At 37.0% G+C, this 18,351-nt stretch overlaps 1 protein-coding gene and 1 pseudogene across 2 annotated transcripts in view; one reads left to right on the plus strand and one right to left on the minus strand.

Annotated features, from left to right (window-relative positions):
* Positions 1–286: 286 nt before the first annotated feature.
* LOC127411097 (prostaglandin reductase 2-like) lies at positions 287–8,968 on the minus strand (annotated as a pseudogene).
* Positions 8,969–9,191: 223 nt separating this feature from the next.
* LOC127411302 (mitotic deacetylase-associated SANT domain protein-like) overlaps positions 9,192–18,351 on the plus strand; it is a 54,725-nt gene continuing 45,565 nt past the window's right edge. The window contains exon 1 of one of the 2 annotated variants that reach the window (XM_051646780.1): positions 9,192–9,357. The gene's annotated coding sequence lies outside the window, so the exon portion shown is untranslated. Of the gene's footprint in view, positions 9,358–11,482; positions 11,777–18,351 lie in introns of those variants that run through there. The other variant, XM_051646781.1, reaches the window with a different exon arrangement.

An 18,351-nucleotide genomic window follows, 5' to 3' on the forward strand; every position in this document is an offset into this window, starting at 1 on the left:
CACATATATATATATATATATATATATATACACACACATATATATTTATTTATATATATATATGTGTGTGTGTGTGTGTGTATATATATATATATAAAATATAGTGTGTATATATATATATATAAAATATAGTGTGTGTGTATATATATATATATATATATATATATATACACACACACTAATATATATATATATAAAATATAGTGTGTGTATATATATATATATATATATATATATATATATATATATATATATATATATATTAGTGTGTGTGTGTGTATATATATATATATATATACACACATACAGTATGTATGTACAGTACTTTAAAAATAAAGGAGCATTTGGTGTGCTGCCTTTCACATTAAGCTATTTACAATTATGTGTTCAGAATAATAGCAAGTACAGAAAAAACTTGATGCAGTAATGAGAATTTTGGGGGACATTTTCGTAAAATTAATGTCATATGTAATGTCAATAATTAAATGAGGCTTAATTTTCTTTATGCAAAATATAATCTATTATTTTTTTATTTTATTTTATTTTTTGGTGAAATGTGACCTGGACATGCGAGATTCACCCTAGAAGACACTATTACACAACTGTCACTACTGTTTTTTGTTACATTGAATGGTAAATCAATATGTATCAACTAGATTTTAAAGCGTAAACAAATCGACTGCTAAAGGTGAAAGATCTACAAACAACGGTATTACATGTCGTGATATGGAATACCAAGTAGGCCACTTCCTCCACGATTTCAAGTTGGGTCACAGTATTGTCCTACAGTGTGAACTTTACACTAAACTACGAATTACAGAAACTGATTCTATATTTCGTGAAAAGAAACCGCTGTATTTATAGAAAATGAGCATGAATGTAGAACATTTATTGCTGCATTAGTGTTCATAGTCAAAGAAGGTAAAATTATTGAGTTAACAGTAACTGAAGTCCTCAAGCTGAAGCTATAGGGCCAAATATTATGGTTTACATATTCATTTTGAACTGTTTAAGGGCACCATCTGAAGTACAGTAGCATAAATCTTAAAACACTGAAAAATAAGGAAACAAAATATGCACAATCATGTTAACGTGTTTATTAACACCATCTAACAGATCCTTTATAGTTGGTTTTGCACATTTGCAAACCACACAAACAACCTAGGACAAAAAGCTCTTTTGAAAAGAAACTCTTGTTGTCATTGAGGTCTTTCTTTGTCCCCCTACAATCCACTTGACAGGTAACAGAAAAGAGCTGTGACAGAGTTTCTGGTATATTCAATGACATTTGTGGCTTTTCTGTGTTTTGTCAGTTCACTCAAGGTCTCTTTTGTGACTCAGGAAAGTAAAGGCTGCTAGTTTGTCTTTCAATGACCTGCATGTTATTTCGGAAGACTTCTGTTGCAGTTTTAAGGCACATGATGAAGAGAATGAACACTGTTAGAAGATTTCACATTTACTCTGTACTGTTAATCTAGATTTGTGGTGAACCAATAGGACTATGAATGTTTGATGAACACCTGATTACACATGATTTTGAGTTTGCAAAAATATTGAATTTGTACATTTATTTTTGAGTGTTTTTATCCGTATTGATATTGTACTGTGTTTTCTGGTTGTTCTGCACTGTTTTATGGGCATTCTCTGTTTCTGTGGTCATGTGACTTACGTAGTTTCACTGATGTTGGAAAGTGCTGTTCACTTATGTGGAAGGATGTATATATTATTTGCATCAAAGTTTTTTCTTTCAATGCAACATAAAAGACATTACATAATTATTCATGATTTACTTTAAAACAATGGCTTTGCAACAAAAGGGAAATTTTTTTTTTTTTTTTTTTTTTAATCCTTGCATTTGATTTTTTTATTTATATGGCTGTGTTCACGTATAACAAAGTAAATGGGTTTCATATTGTGACTTTCATATTGTGTGGTTCTTTTTCAAGTAAAGGCATTGGTCAGAAAGATAAAGAAACTTTTATTCTGCTGTAAGGTAAGGCTGATCCAGTAACACTTTACAATAAGGCTCTATCTGTTAACATTAGTAAATGCATAAGATTTAATGAAGTAACAATGAAAAATATATTTTACAGAATCAGTAATGTTACTATTTCAAAATAAAATTGTTCAATGTTAACGTATGCAACGTTTCATTTTAAACGTGTATATGTTGAAATTCAAATTAACCAAAATTAGTAAGTCCTGTAAAAGTACTGTTCATTGTTATTTCGTGTTTAAACTAATGTTAATGAATACAACCTTATTGTAAACTATTACCCAGACTTTTTATTAAACTTTCAACAAACTACTTATTAAACTATGTTCAATGACAACTGGCATTGAATTGTTTAAAAAGGACACTCAAAGCAAACATGAATAAAATAAAACTTAAGGTCTAATTAATTGCTTTTTCGTCAAATAGCTTATGCTTTTATCCACAGAGACTTACAGCACAATTATTATGGGGTCAACCCCTTGGGGTTAAGTGTCTTGCCCGAGGCAAATTGGTGATGAACCTTCACCCTCTGTGAGTTTGAACTCTCAACCTTTTGGTTACCACCCCCACGCCACTCAGTCTGAAACTTTGACGACTTGTTTACCTACGTTGCCCACGGTCATCATGGAGCAGAATGCCTTTGAAATGTGCAACATATCGAGTTATATAAACATAGACAGTTCATACAATATGTATGCAATGTAAACATAGACAATAATGACAACTCTCACCTCCCATGTTTTCTATACCATATACAACCTTTTCCAACACCTGTAAACTGCAGATCATTTTTATATTTTGGAAATTAATGTGATGAACAAAAGGTCTGAAATCTTTTATGTGAGGATACATGGCTGTACTTTTCATAACAGCCACAGTGGATTTTATTCATTTCTGCTTACCTTTATCTGACCTGTCTTTACCAAGTGACTGAGCTGCACAAGACCTTCTTCCATGGCGTTTTTCCATGTAGTTCAATACAACAAATCTCTCCCTGTATGTTGTAGTGGTAAATAAAGTGACTAAGCATACAGGTTGACAGGGTTTCTGCAGGTTTCAACAAGTTACATTTAAGACCTTTTTAGACCATTATGAATGCAATTTAAGATCTATTTCACGTCCTTACTGACAAACAAAGTATGAAGGAAAATCAGAGTCCTAGAATTACTTGCAAAGTAAATGAATTTATTCACATTCAACATGAACATGACTACACAGAACTGTGTATGCAAGAGTAATGTGTGTGTGTGTGTGTGTGTGTGCGCGCGCACAAGAACTAGGCTATATTAATCTGAGCTCTTCTCCCTTGGCTGCAATCTCCTCAATGTTCTTGAGCTCAGATAACTTTTCCTTGCAGCCTCTCCTCAGAGCATTTGACTTTTGTTATGAGCTGGGTCATCTGACTGCCAGCCTTGCCTTCAGCCTCTTTCATATACAATTGAACGTACATGGTGTTTCAAGGCAATTCAAATAATACCATGGTAATACTATGGTATTTCACTATATGACTACCTTATTCGTAAACCACTGTATTAACATACTGCTCCCAGGTAATGGTACATGTCCAAAAAACATGGTAATGCCATGGTACTTTTCTATGTGTTTTTGTGTAGGATATTTAGTGTTTTGATACTCTTTTGGTCATACAATATCTTTATCTGCAGAAGTCGTTTACAAGCTGCACACGTGTTGAACTTATGATAGGATGCATTTGCAGGTTTGGTTTCCATTGATTGTAGATCCACTGCAACCAGCATTATCTTTATTTTCTGTGTTTTAAAATTTCTGTGAGCATGTTGGCAAATGAGAGCGTGCAGCAACTGATTCAGCAGCGCAGGCGTAAGCTTTCTGAGTCATTCAGATTGAATCGTGAACCGATTCAGACAGCTTTTCTATAACCTGTGACCAATTTATTGTAAAGAACCAAATCAGAGGAGAGATTCATTTGTGAGTTAGACGTCTTTAGTTCTGATTCAAAACTGGCTATAGTAAACTCCGGTGTGATGTATGATGTAGCACTGTAGCTTTTTGTCAAAGCTAGGCGCTACCTTATCAAAAATATAGCTTCACTACCGAAAAGCTACTTGGTTTAAAAACTAGTGAAGCTACCACCACGCTACTGAGAAATGTAGTGAAGCTGCTGCCCATCACTGTATGTAGGACAGTGGCAATGGCAGCTTCCTCACATGGTTCTAGCTGTGCTCAGATAACTATCCCCCCAGCTGTCCTACATACAACTTTTGGGATAAGTGAAACAATATTAAAAAAAAACAAATGGGTGAATTATCCCTTTAATATGTAACAGAATAGATCATCACACTTTGCCATAGAATTACTATTGAAAAAAAAAAATCAATGAATGTGAGAGTAAAAGTTATGTAATGCTTGCTAATAAATAAAACATTTACTTACTTTGACATGTTTCAGCAAGTTCTGGACTGTCGCATGCCCCAACAAATGGGACCCCAAGTATCTTGACTGTACACGCTCGCCTTCCCAGAAACGTAACTGCAGGTCCAACTGCTTGGATTTGTTTGTTTGATTTAGACTTTGGTCAAACATCAGCACGAATGGGCCCTTATTAATTTTTGAGATGAGGTCTCTTTTAACTAAATCTGCCAATCCAAATCGAGTAATGAAGGTTTTAGCGAAGTCAGAATCAGGGAACATGATTTGAAACAGCTCGCCCATGCCTTCATTGCTTTTATATGAATGATGTTTTGCTACCGTGTGTAAAGTCCAGAGCACCTCCGCTTTTAATGTTGGCGTAGATCCAAACGCTGTCCGGAGGTCGCTTACTGGAGTTAACGTTGTTAGTGCAGAGTGGGTCGCACTGGGGCCGGACTTTGGTGATGCTCCCGATGTGAATACCTTTAAGGGGCATTGTAACTGATAATAATAACGATGATAATAATTGCGTAATACCGTATACCGTGAAACCGTGATATTTTCTGAGACGGTTATTGTACCGTGAAAATCTCATACCGTTACAACCCTAATAAAGAAAAATATTGGGCGATGGCAGGCATTTGCTGGTGGCTCTTTATGGTGGATTTATGTTTTTATGACTTCCTATGCGAATCTAATGCCTTTATAACCAAAGTTCCTAATTTGAGTGTTTTCTTGCACAAGATGCAGCGGGCTTCAAATTCGTTATTTTCAGCAGGCTTCAACCAAGCACTAAATGCACTGTTCTCGAGCCAGATCTCGTTGAACTTACACTTACTCATATTAGATGAAAGTAACGTTAACAGAAACAATTTTAACGTATTATTTCTAGAAGTAGCTATTTTTTTTTTTATGGGAGGAGAGGCCACTATAGCCCACACACTACATCGCGGGCGTGCTCCGATAAATTCTGACCGAGCTGCATAGTTTGCATGAGTGGTTATTGGTTCCATGTTGGTTTCGTTTTGTAGTTTTGTTACAGCTTGATCAATAAAAAATGTTTCCCCCAAAAACACATTTAAAAGCGAGACTGAAGTTTAGAACATTATAAAAGTAACATTAACTTCATAATCCAATCAATTTTTAAGACCTGTCGAAATCATATTTAAGACATTTTAAAGCCAAAAATTCGGATTATTGGATTTTAGACTTTTAGATACTGAACTTAAGATGTTACAGATGTATAAACCTTTCTAAACCTGTTAATTCAACATGCAAATGACATTATACAGCATCTCCGTAAGCGAGTGACGCAATAAAACTATATTGTTCCTGTCTGTTAACATTGCATGTGCATGGGTCTTTCATATCTCGGCGCTCCCTCATTATTCATAATGCAGCACATTTGCAAGAAAGGCAGAAATAGCTCAGAAACTTTGTGTAATGTACCAGCTGCATGGTGAAGTGAGACCCTTAAACACCTGTTATCTCTCATCTCCATCTCTTGCTCCATCCAGGGTCAGAAATTAACGGAGGCTCTGGGCAAAAAAATCCCCCTGCAATCTGATATAGTTCCAAATATATCCATCACATTCTTCATTTGAATTTTCGCTGAACATTATTTGTTTTGTGACGTCTGTTGTGCAGATGTTGCCGAGCCAGTGGCGGATTCTCGCGCCATAAAAGCGCACAGACGGGCACTTCGCTTCTCACGCTCCACGTCAGCTCGGTGTCATGCTCACATGCTAAATAATCAAATGCTACAATGTAGTTAATAATAATATTAGCAAAAATATTATCTGGATGTTTTAAATAGCCTTGATGTTAAAGAAAACGTTATTAATGATACAATAATAATTGTACAGAACATTACCACTTCATATCTCTGACTAATGTTCATTGTTTTATTAAATTGGCTTGAAGGAGTTGCTAAGTTTATTTTTATAAGCTCCTCATTCCAAATCCTGAGAATTGCTGTCATCTACATCTACTGTGTCTGTGCATTTGTTTTGTAGCCCCCCCCCTCGTAGGAAAAAGTATGGGCACCTCTGTCACAATGTATCCCATATTACTGCATATTTTGCCTTTGCATTTAATTTAATCCGAGTTCTCATATATCTCTAATATAATATATACTGAAGAATTTTTGCCTATGTACCACCTTTTTTTTAATAAACAACTTTACGGATCTTGCATGTTTTTCTTCGCCAAATATTAATGATATTAATACTATTGATGTGACTGTCAGTGCACTCTGTGTGTCTTGCTTCGATGTCATGTTGAAACAGTAACATTCAGGGTTTTGAGCAAATTTTTTAAAACATTTTTTTAAGTAGATATAAAGTACATTGCAATAAGATACAATCAGTATTGTATTGACACACAGTCATTATATGTGTGTGTGCATTACGCAGTGATTTTAAACAAATGTACTTAACACAAGAATATACAGTATGCGTGGCAGTGGCATATCACTATTTTTCCATTTGATAACTTGCTTTAACTGTTAATATATATATATATATTTTTTTACAATCGATTCTCTATAATCACCCCTCAGATTGTGTATACATGATCATACTGCCAGTCAACTTGTCCAGCAGATGAACTGAAATAGTTTGTGAAAGTATTTCTAATGTTTTCTTTCTCGTTGGGCAAATCAACTACAAACTTGTCATAATTGCTGTAGCTTGTAGAGAAATCCATGTTCTCTTCTCGGTCTGCTCACCAGAGAACTTGTTTGCTTGTTTTATTTATTTTGCAAACCTGTCAAGTAGTTCTTCTTCTCATCTGTGATGGCTGGAGGGCGGACCAGCTAAAAGGTGCTTTGTGTCACCTACCTTACAGGGGTAAAATTGCTCGTTGATTAGCGTCAGCTATTGTAAGGCCGTGAATGTGCTAACTGCGATATTCGCGTCACTTTCTATGTGCAAGATCCATTCATCTGTGATTCGCTTCGCATAATCGTGTCGCCTCCGATGGGAAAAGGCCTTTGGTCCACTTATAATTTACCTGTCCAGCAATTGACCCACAAGCTCCGGCTGCTCCACTGATGACCATTGTCTGGTTGGTTCCCGGAGTCACATGACCCTTCTCTCTCACACCTAACAGAGCAGTAAGACCAGGCATGCCCACCGCTCCCAGAACGTATGACAGGTGACCGCCCACCATCTCTGTGTCAACCTGCAAGAATTAATGAACAAAACACCATAAAGCCTAATTTACATAAGTGAGTGAGTAGACCATTTGAGCATACTTGCAGAAGTTATACCTTCTGTGAAAGGCTGCCATCAATCACATCGTAAGTCTGTCAAAAGCAGTTAAAGGAGGTGACGGTACTGCCAACAGATAATGCTTCATTCTTGCTGGCCTTGACTACACCAACTCCACCTCTATCCACAGGCTCCTCTAATCTCCATGGCAACAGGTAGTCAGCGCCAGTATTGTCGTTCACGCGACAGCACAGCATTAAGTTTGATGTTACTATTATTTAAAGCACATGTACAGAACTTAGACTAGGTGTAGAAGATCAGACTCTACTACTAACATTACAATAAAACTTAAAGTGATAGTTCACCCAAAAATGAAAATTATCTCATCATGCCATTCCAGATGTGCCTGACTTTCTTTCTTCTGCTGAACACAAATGAAGATTTTTAGAAGAATATCTCAGGTCTGTAAGTCCATACAATACAAGTGAATAGTGATTAGAACTTTGAAGCTCCAAAAAGCACATAAAGGCAGCATAAAAGTTATCAATACGACTCTGGTGGTTTAATCCATGCCTTCTGAAAAGATCCAATTGGTTTTGTGTGTGAACAGACTTAAATGTAACTCCTTGTGTAAGTCATACACATCTGGGATGGTATGAGGGTGAGTAAATGATGAGAATGTTTAAATTTTTAGGACAACTATTCCTTTAATCCATAATGAAGTTGTTCTGGCAAAATACATTTTAATTTCTATTCAAAACAATGTATACATCCTCATGTTGTTCCAAACCTAAATGATTCTCTTTCTTCTATTGAACACAAAATATGTAAGACACAATGTTAGGAAGTGACGGCCTGCACTTTCATTTCATCTTTTTTTCTCTCTCCATACAATAAAAGTGAATGGTGACTGAGACTGTCGGTCCCGAACATTCTGCCAAACATCCCCTTTTGTGTACGACGTAAATCGTATTTTTTGGGGTGAACTACCCTTTAACAGTAAGTCTTTATTAATAATGAATATTATCCTTCATAACACAAACCACATCAAGGCTATAAGCACAAGAAGCAGAGTCATCTCACCATGTAAGGGGTCAACTGACAGATACAGTGTCCGAACTAACACCTGCCCTTCTTTCACTTCACCTGATTTCATCATCTCTTCAACACGGAAATTCTCTGGAAATGGATGACCATTTTTGCCTAGTCACGTACAGTGACAAGCATGAACTGAGCTCTGGAGACACTTGCACTACAGACAATGCTGGTTACTTGACTGCATGTTGGTGATGCGTGATATGTGTAAACAAAGCAAAATCATTAACACTGTACCTGGGCGAGAGCGCAACACAACTATTTTCACATTTAACATTTTACTACTTGCTGCTCTGATTTAATAGCCAAACGACGCTTTAAATATAAGCAGACTTGCCAAAATCAAACCCGATCAAATTCACGCTTGCAGCGATTGCGCTACTTCCTGAAACAATCACGTGACGCGCAGGCGCTTTTCTGATTGGCCGCAGTGCGCGCGTAAAGCGCTGGTTGTATATCGCATGTGTTTACTTCAGACAGTCGTCTCACTATGCTGAAGAATACGTGCGATTTGCAGCGGGTGGCGCTCTTGTTAACAACGAGGAAGTGAGTGTGACGCTGCAGGCAAGGGCTCAAAGTTTTTTTTTCTCTCTTTTTTTTTCTTCTTGAAAGCATCACGAAAAAAAGACCTGGATCACCGGAGCTACGTCGCAGATGTTTTTAAAGGTAATGTAACCCGCGTGAACCCCCTTTTTCAACATAAGAACGACTTTGAATGTATTTCCACTGGTAAACAAATATATTTTCCGTGAGTTTTGTGCAGGACGTCGACAGAGTACCTTGCTTAGGAGAGTGAACTCGCTCCGTACTTTTGACAGGAACAATTAGATGTGCTTTTACAGGCATTTCAATCCTTGCTAGAGTGGCGACGAACTGTTGCTTTTTCATGTAAACACAATTGTGCACGAGCGCTGCCTTACCACCGTACTTATCGGTAGAGGTGTTGCAATAAGTATCGATTTACTTCTCTTTATGCAAATGCATGCTTTCCCTTGAAATCAGAGACGTGTCAATAGTGCGTATGATGGTTCAAACTGTACCTGCGCATTATGATGGATCATGTTACTGTTGTTGTGCAACATTTGGTGTTGCAACAACTGTGTCATATAAACGTATGCTCGCCTCCCCCACTGGGCTTATTGCAATATTTATTGACGATCCACAGTCAGTCTCATGGCCGACTGGGGATCATGCATGCTATGCATTTAAAATGGGGTGTGATCAAACGCTCGTCTTAAACGATTAACCTGAATACAGGCAATCAGCTGTCTGCAAGGGAATATGCATGTGCTTCGAATAATGAATATGACTGACATCACACACTGGAAAAGTATTCGATGCATCAGATTGTTTCTTGATAGTCAGAAACTCGCACTAAACGCACCCCATACCCGGAGAATGACTGGCCCGCGTGTCTGTAGGCTTTGCACTTTATTTTAAGGCACAGCAGAGAGAGTCCACAAACACTGACACGATGAGGCCTATGGGTGTCTCCTTACTCACAGCAGCACATGCTTGATCATGTCCGTGGCTGCTGAGCCTCTGCACGCATGCAAATATGCTCTAAGTTATTATAGGCCCTACTGGTGTTATATAGACCGGTGCACAGCACACACACACACACAAATCATAAATGCTGTTATAAGCCCTGCTGAGGGGAAAAAAAAAAAAACTAAAACAAGAGAAATAAACAGCTTAAGCTGATTGATGGTCTTAGCTGGCCTCTGTTAGCTTATTATAGAGGGGGTTTTTGGACACTTTTAGTTGATCCAGTTAAGGCCAGCCAACCAGTTTAGACTGGTTTTAGCAGTTTTTTTTTGGTTACACTTTACAATAAGGTTCCATCTGTTAACATTAGTTAACATGAACTAACAATGAACAATACTTGTACAGCAGTCATTAATCTTGGTTAATGTTAATTTCAACATATGCTAATACATTTTTTTTAAAATCAAAAGTTGTATTTGTTAACATTAGTTAATGCACTATGAACTGACATGAACTAACAATAAACAATTGTATTTTATTAACTAACATTAACAAAGATTAATAAATGCTGTAAAAATATATTGTGCATTGTTAGTTCACCAAACCTAATGTGTTAAATAATATTAATGAATGGAACCTTTTTGTAAAGTGTTACCATTTTTTTGTTTGTTTTTTTTTTTGTTTTTTTTTTAGCAGGGTCTTTACACATTTATTGTGACATTGTGCCTACTCCATCAGAGTTATGTTCACAATGTTTCCCTTTTGTAAAGGTTTCAAATGGTTTCCCATTTGTACCAGAGAAAATAGATTAGATCAGCAGTTTTTTTTTTCTGACTGTGTTTTGTGAACTTGAAGTGTGTGCATCATACTTGCTGTTAGAGCAGAATTCCAGATTAGTGCAAAACAAGTGGTCTTTTATATTCAGTATCTAAAAAATGTAACTTGCGATTTTGTCATTCAGTCACACTGTGATTTGTTTAGCTCATTCTCGTTGCAGTCTATGGTTACTGTGCTCTTTTGTGTGTTTTCTCTCTCTCTCGTGAAGATATTGTCATTCATTGACTTGATTCAGTTACATTTGTTATGGATGGGGATGTTTGGTGCAAGCTATGCTTATTAGTTGCCCATGGTTTACAGAACGTTTCCCAGTGACGGAAGTTTCCGCATGACCCCGTGCATTTGCTGTAACATACAGCAGCGCCCCGTATGGAAAGGGAAAGACCTTATATGGTCGCGGAAGTGGGTGTGGCCAACAGGACAGTAGGGGATCACAAGACTTCAGCTGAAAGAGAATGTTGTTTCATACTCCCATGTACGAGAGTCAACCAGTCTGCTTTTTGATTTGCGTGCGTGTGCAATATTAACGAAATCGCGTGCATTTGTGGACCCATATCCCTCGCCATTTTCTCAAAGAAGCCCTCCATTTCAATTTCTCTGTGGTTGTTTCGTTTGTACGAGGATCTACCTCTTGATTTGAATATTACTAGAGTGAGGTCAGCATTGCATGACTCAATCATGGATAAGGATGCAGTCACTTCTGTACAATGCATTGGACCTTGCAGTTGTTCTTAGGGCGACATGAAAACTAACGAGCACGGTAAGGATTTCTGTTTTTAAATGTCTAAAGAAATTAGGCCATGATTATATTTACAGAAGTGGAAGTCTGTTCAGCCAGTCGAACCCATGCAATAACATTAACAAGTTGTTGCAGAGTAGGCTATTAGTAATGTGATTTGAGCAGTCCCTGTGTGTGGCTGATTCACCAGAGTTGACAACTAGGATCACAAGGTAAGGGGAAAACCACTTTTACTAGTTTGCTGCGCGAGCATGCTTCATAGGGTGCATTGTTGTCTGACTTTGTTGTAGTGTGCCACGGAATTAGTGACTGGATAATCCCTTTTCTGCAACAAAGGATTTCTGGTAAATAGCACTGAGCTGGCTGCACAAGAAATAGGGTCTGATGTAGAATGCAAACTTGGTCTCAAAACCAAGGGAGTTGTCTACGTAGACAACATTTCTTGGACATCATATGCATGCTTGGATCATTCAAACGAACGTCCGAACACGATGGGGGCGTTCACATTATGGAAAGCCAAGCAATTCAAAAATAGTGAATTTTATAGCGAACAACAAGTTGTCAACGCGTGATCTCAGACGTCAATTTGACATACTTCTGAGCCATTTGGCCACTTGTCCAGTTTGAACGAGTGAGTGTCATAAGTTCCCATTGGCGGCTGAGCACTAGGGTTAAACCATTTCTGTAAGCTCATGGGGGTTACCTACCACTCAGACTCTATGCTACCACTATTTAACATGCTAAGGATCCTCTTATTTCTTTATCCTTTTCTTCCTTTTTTTGTGTAGCCTATAAAAAGGTTTTATCAATATTATTTATTACTTTCATCAAGATAAATCTGATAAACAAACACATTAGTGGACATTCTAGCTTTAACACCATTTATCAAACTGGAGTTTTCTAACATTAACAACATTAACAATTGTGTGGGGAAAATAAAGTTACAGCAGTGGGACTCGCTCATAATGCTGGTTTAGGATTGTGATTGATATCTGTCTTTGGAAAGCAACATGAACTTGTTTTTGAGCATTTTAATTTAATTTAGGGCTATGGCCAGCAGGGGGTACATTATCAGGTACACAGGTGATATTATCAATTTTGATGGAATTTACAGCCTTCCAAAGACTTTCAGGATTAAAGAGTTTGTAATTAGGTCAGGTAGTAATTTGATTTGGCTTTCCAAATGTGCCAACGTTCTAGGCCACCCTGAAAATTCCTATTAAAGCCATTTACCCGAGAAGTGTTTAGCTAATTAGTTAAAACACTTTATAACATTTAAGTAAAAACAACAATTCAAAGAAAAGTAGCTAATTATTGTTTCTTTCTAGAACCACACACATACAGTAATTTATATCTGCAATACCTGGAAATAGTCATGCAGAAAATAAGGGACATGAACGCTTTCAACTGTGCATTACAGATGCTCCACAATGATCACAGCAACAAGTAACCTGGATTGATACGGAGTAGCCTATTATACACAACAGCCAGAATTAATTTTATGATTGCTTTTGTGACAGTTTATATATGCTGGTTTAGCAATGTGACAGACTTGAAATGGCTTATTGACAGTATGAAAAGGCTAGGACTGAAGATGGGACTGATGTGATTCAACTGCAAACTGCTCTAGACTCCATGACTGGAAACAAATCACAGAAAGTTGATTATTATAAATGAAGGAATATTATGTATGATTGAATGACTATTATTATATAATACAATAATAAATCTGGTATAAGGCTTAGTTGAGGTGCTGGTGCTGGATAATTATAGACTTGAAAAAGGCTATGCAGATTATGCAGGACAGACATTTTCATTCATTAGGCCTATTTTGTATTTTATGCACATAGGCTACAGCACATTATATTACAATTTATTAATGTGGTTCAACAGTTTTAATTACACCCTGGCCCAAGATCATGCAAACGGTCTGATGGCTTCTTGTTAATAGCATCAGACTTCTCTCATTATTTGACAATAAAATCATGGGTCTGGCTGTCAATCTGTTAACTTCAATTTAACTTATTAACTGTAAGTTTAAGTTTCTCTAAATGACCGCTGCCATTATAGATTTCAAACATCTGTGATTAAAATTAAAATAAGTCAAGAATAGCTGCAGGAACCTTTTTTGTATATGTTTTACAAAGAACTACAAAGCCTAGTTATGAGCATTGAGATGACATGTAAGCCACTTTGCATCTGCTGTCTAGTAATTGACACAGGTCTGTCTAGCTGGTTGAGGCGCCAGGCAGATATTGTTTTTCGCTTTATTTATGAAAGACTTGATTTTCCTTTTCTCCTTTGTAATACAGAAAAATAGCAAGAAAACAAAAATGAAAAAGCCTGTTCTGAGAGAGAGAATAATAATGATAATAGTAGACTTTATTTACTATGGTTGATATCTAATATATATGATGTTTATGATATTTGAATTAATTGAAATTTGATTATGAAGTGGAGCAAACTGTTGCAGGCAGCATGATAGAGTTGTTGTATTGATACCCGAGGGGAAATTGGGTCATGTTACAGTTGCTCACATTTAAGAGAATATATATATATATATATATATATATATATATATATATATATATATATATATATATATATATATATATATAAGCATAAGTGAAATAAATACAATTAAATGAAAAATAAGAGATAAGTGCAAAAATAGTCTACATAAAATTATAGTTGAAAATACACAGTAGAAAATATACATCACACTACTGCAGTATAAATATACATCAGAGTATTGCACAGTTTAATTATTGCACAGTTATAAGTTAAATGATTGTACTATTAAAGTATTGTACAGTTGAAGTTATAAATTATGAGGTTATGGGCCAGACTATTAGCTCAGAGTGTCTGACACACAGAGGGAGGAGTTGAAAAGTTTGATGGCCACAGGCAAGAATGACTTCCTGTGGCACTCTGTGGGGCATCTCGGTGGAACAAGTCTTGCACTGTAATACACTCCTGTGCTTGACCAGCACGTCAATTAAAATGGTCTGTATCCTAAACCAACATTGAGCGAGTCCCACTGCTGTGACTTTATTTTTCCCACACAATTGTTAATGTTGTTAATGTTAGAAAACTAAAGTTTGATAAATGGTGTTAAAGCTAGAATGTCCACTAATGTGTTTATCAGATTTATCTTGATGAAAGTAATAAATAATATTGATAAAACCTTTTTATAGGCTACACAAAAAAGGAAGAAAAGGATAAAGAAATAAGAGGATCCTTAGCATGTTAAATAGTGGTAGCATAGAGTCTATGAGTGGTAGGTAACCCCCATGAGCTTACAGAAATGATTTAACCCTAGTGCTCAGCAGCCAATGGGAACTTATGACACTCATAAGTGAGTGGTGGTGGCGTAGTGGACTAAAGCACTGAACTGGTAAGCAAAAGGTTGTTGGTTCAATCCCCACAGCCACCACCATTGTGTCCTTGAGCAAGGCACTTAACTCCAGGTTGCTCCAGGGGGATTGTCCCTGTAATAAGGGCACTGTAATTCGCTTTGGATAAAAGCGTCTGCCAAATGCATAAATGTAAATGTAAAATGTAAAGTATGTCAAATTGACGTCTGAGATCACACGTTGTTAATGTGTTGTCAACGTGCTGTTTGCGCATTGTTTACGCATTGATTTTCATGCTTAAATGCGTTGACAACACGTTAACAACACGCTGTCAACACGTTGTTCACGTGTTAAAAATCTCGTGTTTTTGAACTGCCTGGCGTTCCATATCACACAGGACATTTTAATCCCCTGCCACACGTCAGCAAGACCAAGGAGCTTGTGGTGGACTTCAGGAGAAAAGACAGAAAACACAGTCCCATCACCATCAATAGAGCACCAGTGGGGAGACTCAGCAGCTTCAAGTTCCTGGGTGTCCACATCACTGAGGAACTTACATGGTCTGTCCACACTGAGGCTGTTGTGAAGAAGGCTCATCAGCGCCTCTTCTTCCTGAGACAGCTGAGGAAGTTTGGAATGAACCGCCACATCCTCACACGGTTCTACACCTGCACTGTGGAGAGCATCCTGACTGGCTGAATCACTGTCTGGTACGGCAATAGCACTGCCCTCAACCGCAAAGCCCTGCAAAGGGTGGTGCGAACTGCCAGACACATCATCGGAGGTGATCATCCTTCCCTCAAGGACATATATACCAGGCAGTGTGTGAAAAAAGCTTGGAGGATCATCAGAGACTCTAGCCACCCGAGCCATGGGCTGTTCTCACTGCTACCATCAGGCAGGCGGTATCGCAGCATCAGGACCTGCACCAGCTGACTTCACGACAGCTTCTTCCCCCAAGCAATCAGACTTTTGAACTCTTGATCTCTCACGATCAATATACAACAGCACTGCACTTTATTAGCCTCCGACTGGACTCACATTTTATACTTCTTAATAACACACTGGCAGCTGACTTATTGATTACATGATTTATTGAAGACTGTTATTGTATACAGTCTTCTTAATTTATGTTATGTATATTGTATATTATTAGGTGTATATTGTGTTGTGTAACAAGATGTGTAAACTGTGTTATGTGTAAATCAGATGTTTATTGTAATTGTCATACTGCTATGTTGCTTGGAACCGCACCCAAGACTTTCACCCACTTTTGCACTTGTGTATATGGTTGAGTGACAATAAAGGGATTTGATTTGATTTGAGGACGCATTGTTGCATTTCGTCTGTGTTATTTTGTAATTACACGTATCAGATAGATGTGTTTGGCTGTTGCGTCATGCCTCACTATTTTTTTAACAGTTATAGTAAGGCCATAACGACCATAACATTAAAATACACACAATTTCAAAAGACGTTAACATGATTTTAGTGTTATAAAATCTCTGTTCTGCATGATTACAGGTTTACCGGCATTACAGTTGCAGTCATGCAGTTGTAATATTGCTTGTAACTTTTCACAGATAAGGTTAATAGGCGAATTTATCCCACTAACATCATGTTAACACAACAAAAGACTTCGCTTTAAAGGACATGCCTTTTATGACTGTGGATCAAGTTAAAGGAAAAGTTCACCCAAAAATGAAAATTCTCTCATCATTTACCCACCCTTATGCCGTCCCAGATGTGTGTGACTGACTTTCTTCTGCTGAATACAAATGAAGATTTGGAAGTGAAAGTGGACATTTATAGTAAAAAAAAAAAGACTTAAATATTGAAAATCACTGTAGTATGGATTACTTTTAATGTGTGTTTTTTTTTTTTTTTTTAAGCTTCAAAGTTCTGGCCACCATTCACTTGTGTTGAATGGACCAACAGAGCTGATATATTCTTTGAAAAATCTTCAATTGTGTTAAGCAGAGGATGGCATGAGGGTGAGTAAATGAATAGAGAATTTTCATTCTTGGGTGAACTATTCCTTTAATAGTTTAACTTTTAAAAACCAGTCTCGAGACCCCTGCTTTCTGTTCCTTTGCACTCCATCCACCTGTTTTTGAATGCAAGAACTAATCCTGTGGGTATGCCCCCTAAGATGGCCAAAATGTTGTCTAGGTAGACAGCTCACTTGGTTTTGAAAGGGGAATTTTCACTCACTTCTCAGCTCTTGAGCTTGTGCCTCTTCTGCATTCATCCGTAGTTTAAGGACCAGTGCGATTAGGTAACCAAACTTGACGTTACAAGCCTATTAAATGTGTTACCTTGTCAACTGCTAAAAATGTTGCCTGAGAAACTATGCGTCAGCCTTTGGTCTTATTTTTATATAGGTAATGTGATGACATTCATGTGCGTTCATTGCAGCCAGTTTTTTTTTCAACAAAGTGGCCTGTTTCTACTTGGAAAAACTACTGGTTTGCCCGAATGCAATATAAGCATGCATGAATGTTACTTTTTATAACATAACTTGGTATTGTTGCTATTTCTCCACAGTGACAATGCAAACTTAATAAGATAGGTTATTGTGCATTTCCATTTAGAATTCACAAAGAGACCACTGATTCATTTGAAATAATTCTACTTATAATGAAGTGAGTTTACCTCTATAAAACAATGCAGAATCATTGGCTGCATTTACACTGCAATGCTTTATGCACAGATCTGATCTTTTGACCGTATCCGATTTTTAATTTTTTGTCCCGCCTGTTTATATTCACGTAAGCCATAAACAACTGTGTAAATGTTTACATGAATTACCCGCCAAGAAGCACTTGGCTAATTATCTAATAACTATTTATCCTGGGTAAACCTTTATTCCAAATATAAGTTTACATGCTCCATACAGGTACAGTATCTGAAACATGCTTGCTCACTTCATAAACACATATGCTATAGATGACTCAATAACTACGTTTCCATCCAAGGATTTTTTGCGGAAAAAATTTTAGCGCATCAAAGTAAAGCTGATGGAAATGCAAATTATTGCTAAAATTTCACAAATGTCAACATATTTTTCCATTTAACTCTAGTGCATAAACTCTTATGTCGATACTTCAAATATCACGAAAACTGGTTTGGAAACACTTTTTGGTCAAGAAAATTGGCATTAACGCAAGAATGTAGTGTCACATGACAGAGTTTACCGCAATCGTTAGCCTGTGGTAATCATGACGACAAGATATACAT

This window comes from Myxocyprinus asiaticus, chromosome 20 (assembly GCF_019703515.2).
Source record: "Myxocyprinus asiaticus isolate MX2 ecotype Aquarium Trade chromosome 20, UBuf_Myxa_2, whole genome shotgun sequence".
In the NCBI taxonomy this organism is placed as follows: domain Eukaryota; kingdom Metazoa; phylum Chordata; class Actinopteri; order Cypriniformes; family Catostomidae; genus Myxocyprinus; species Myxocyprinus asiaticus.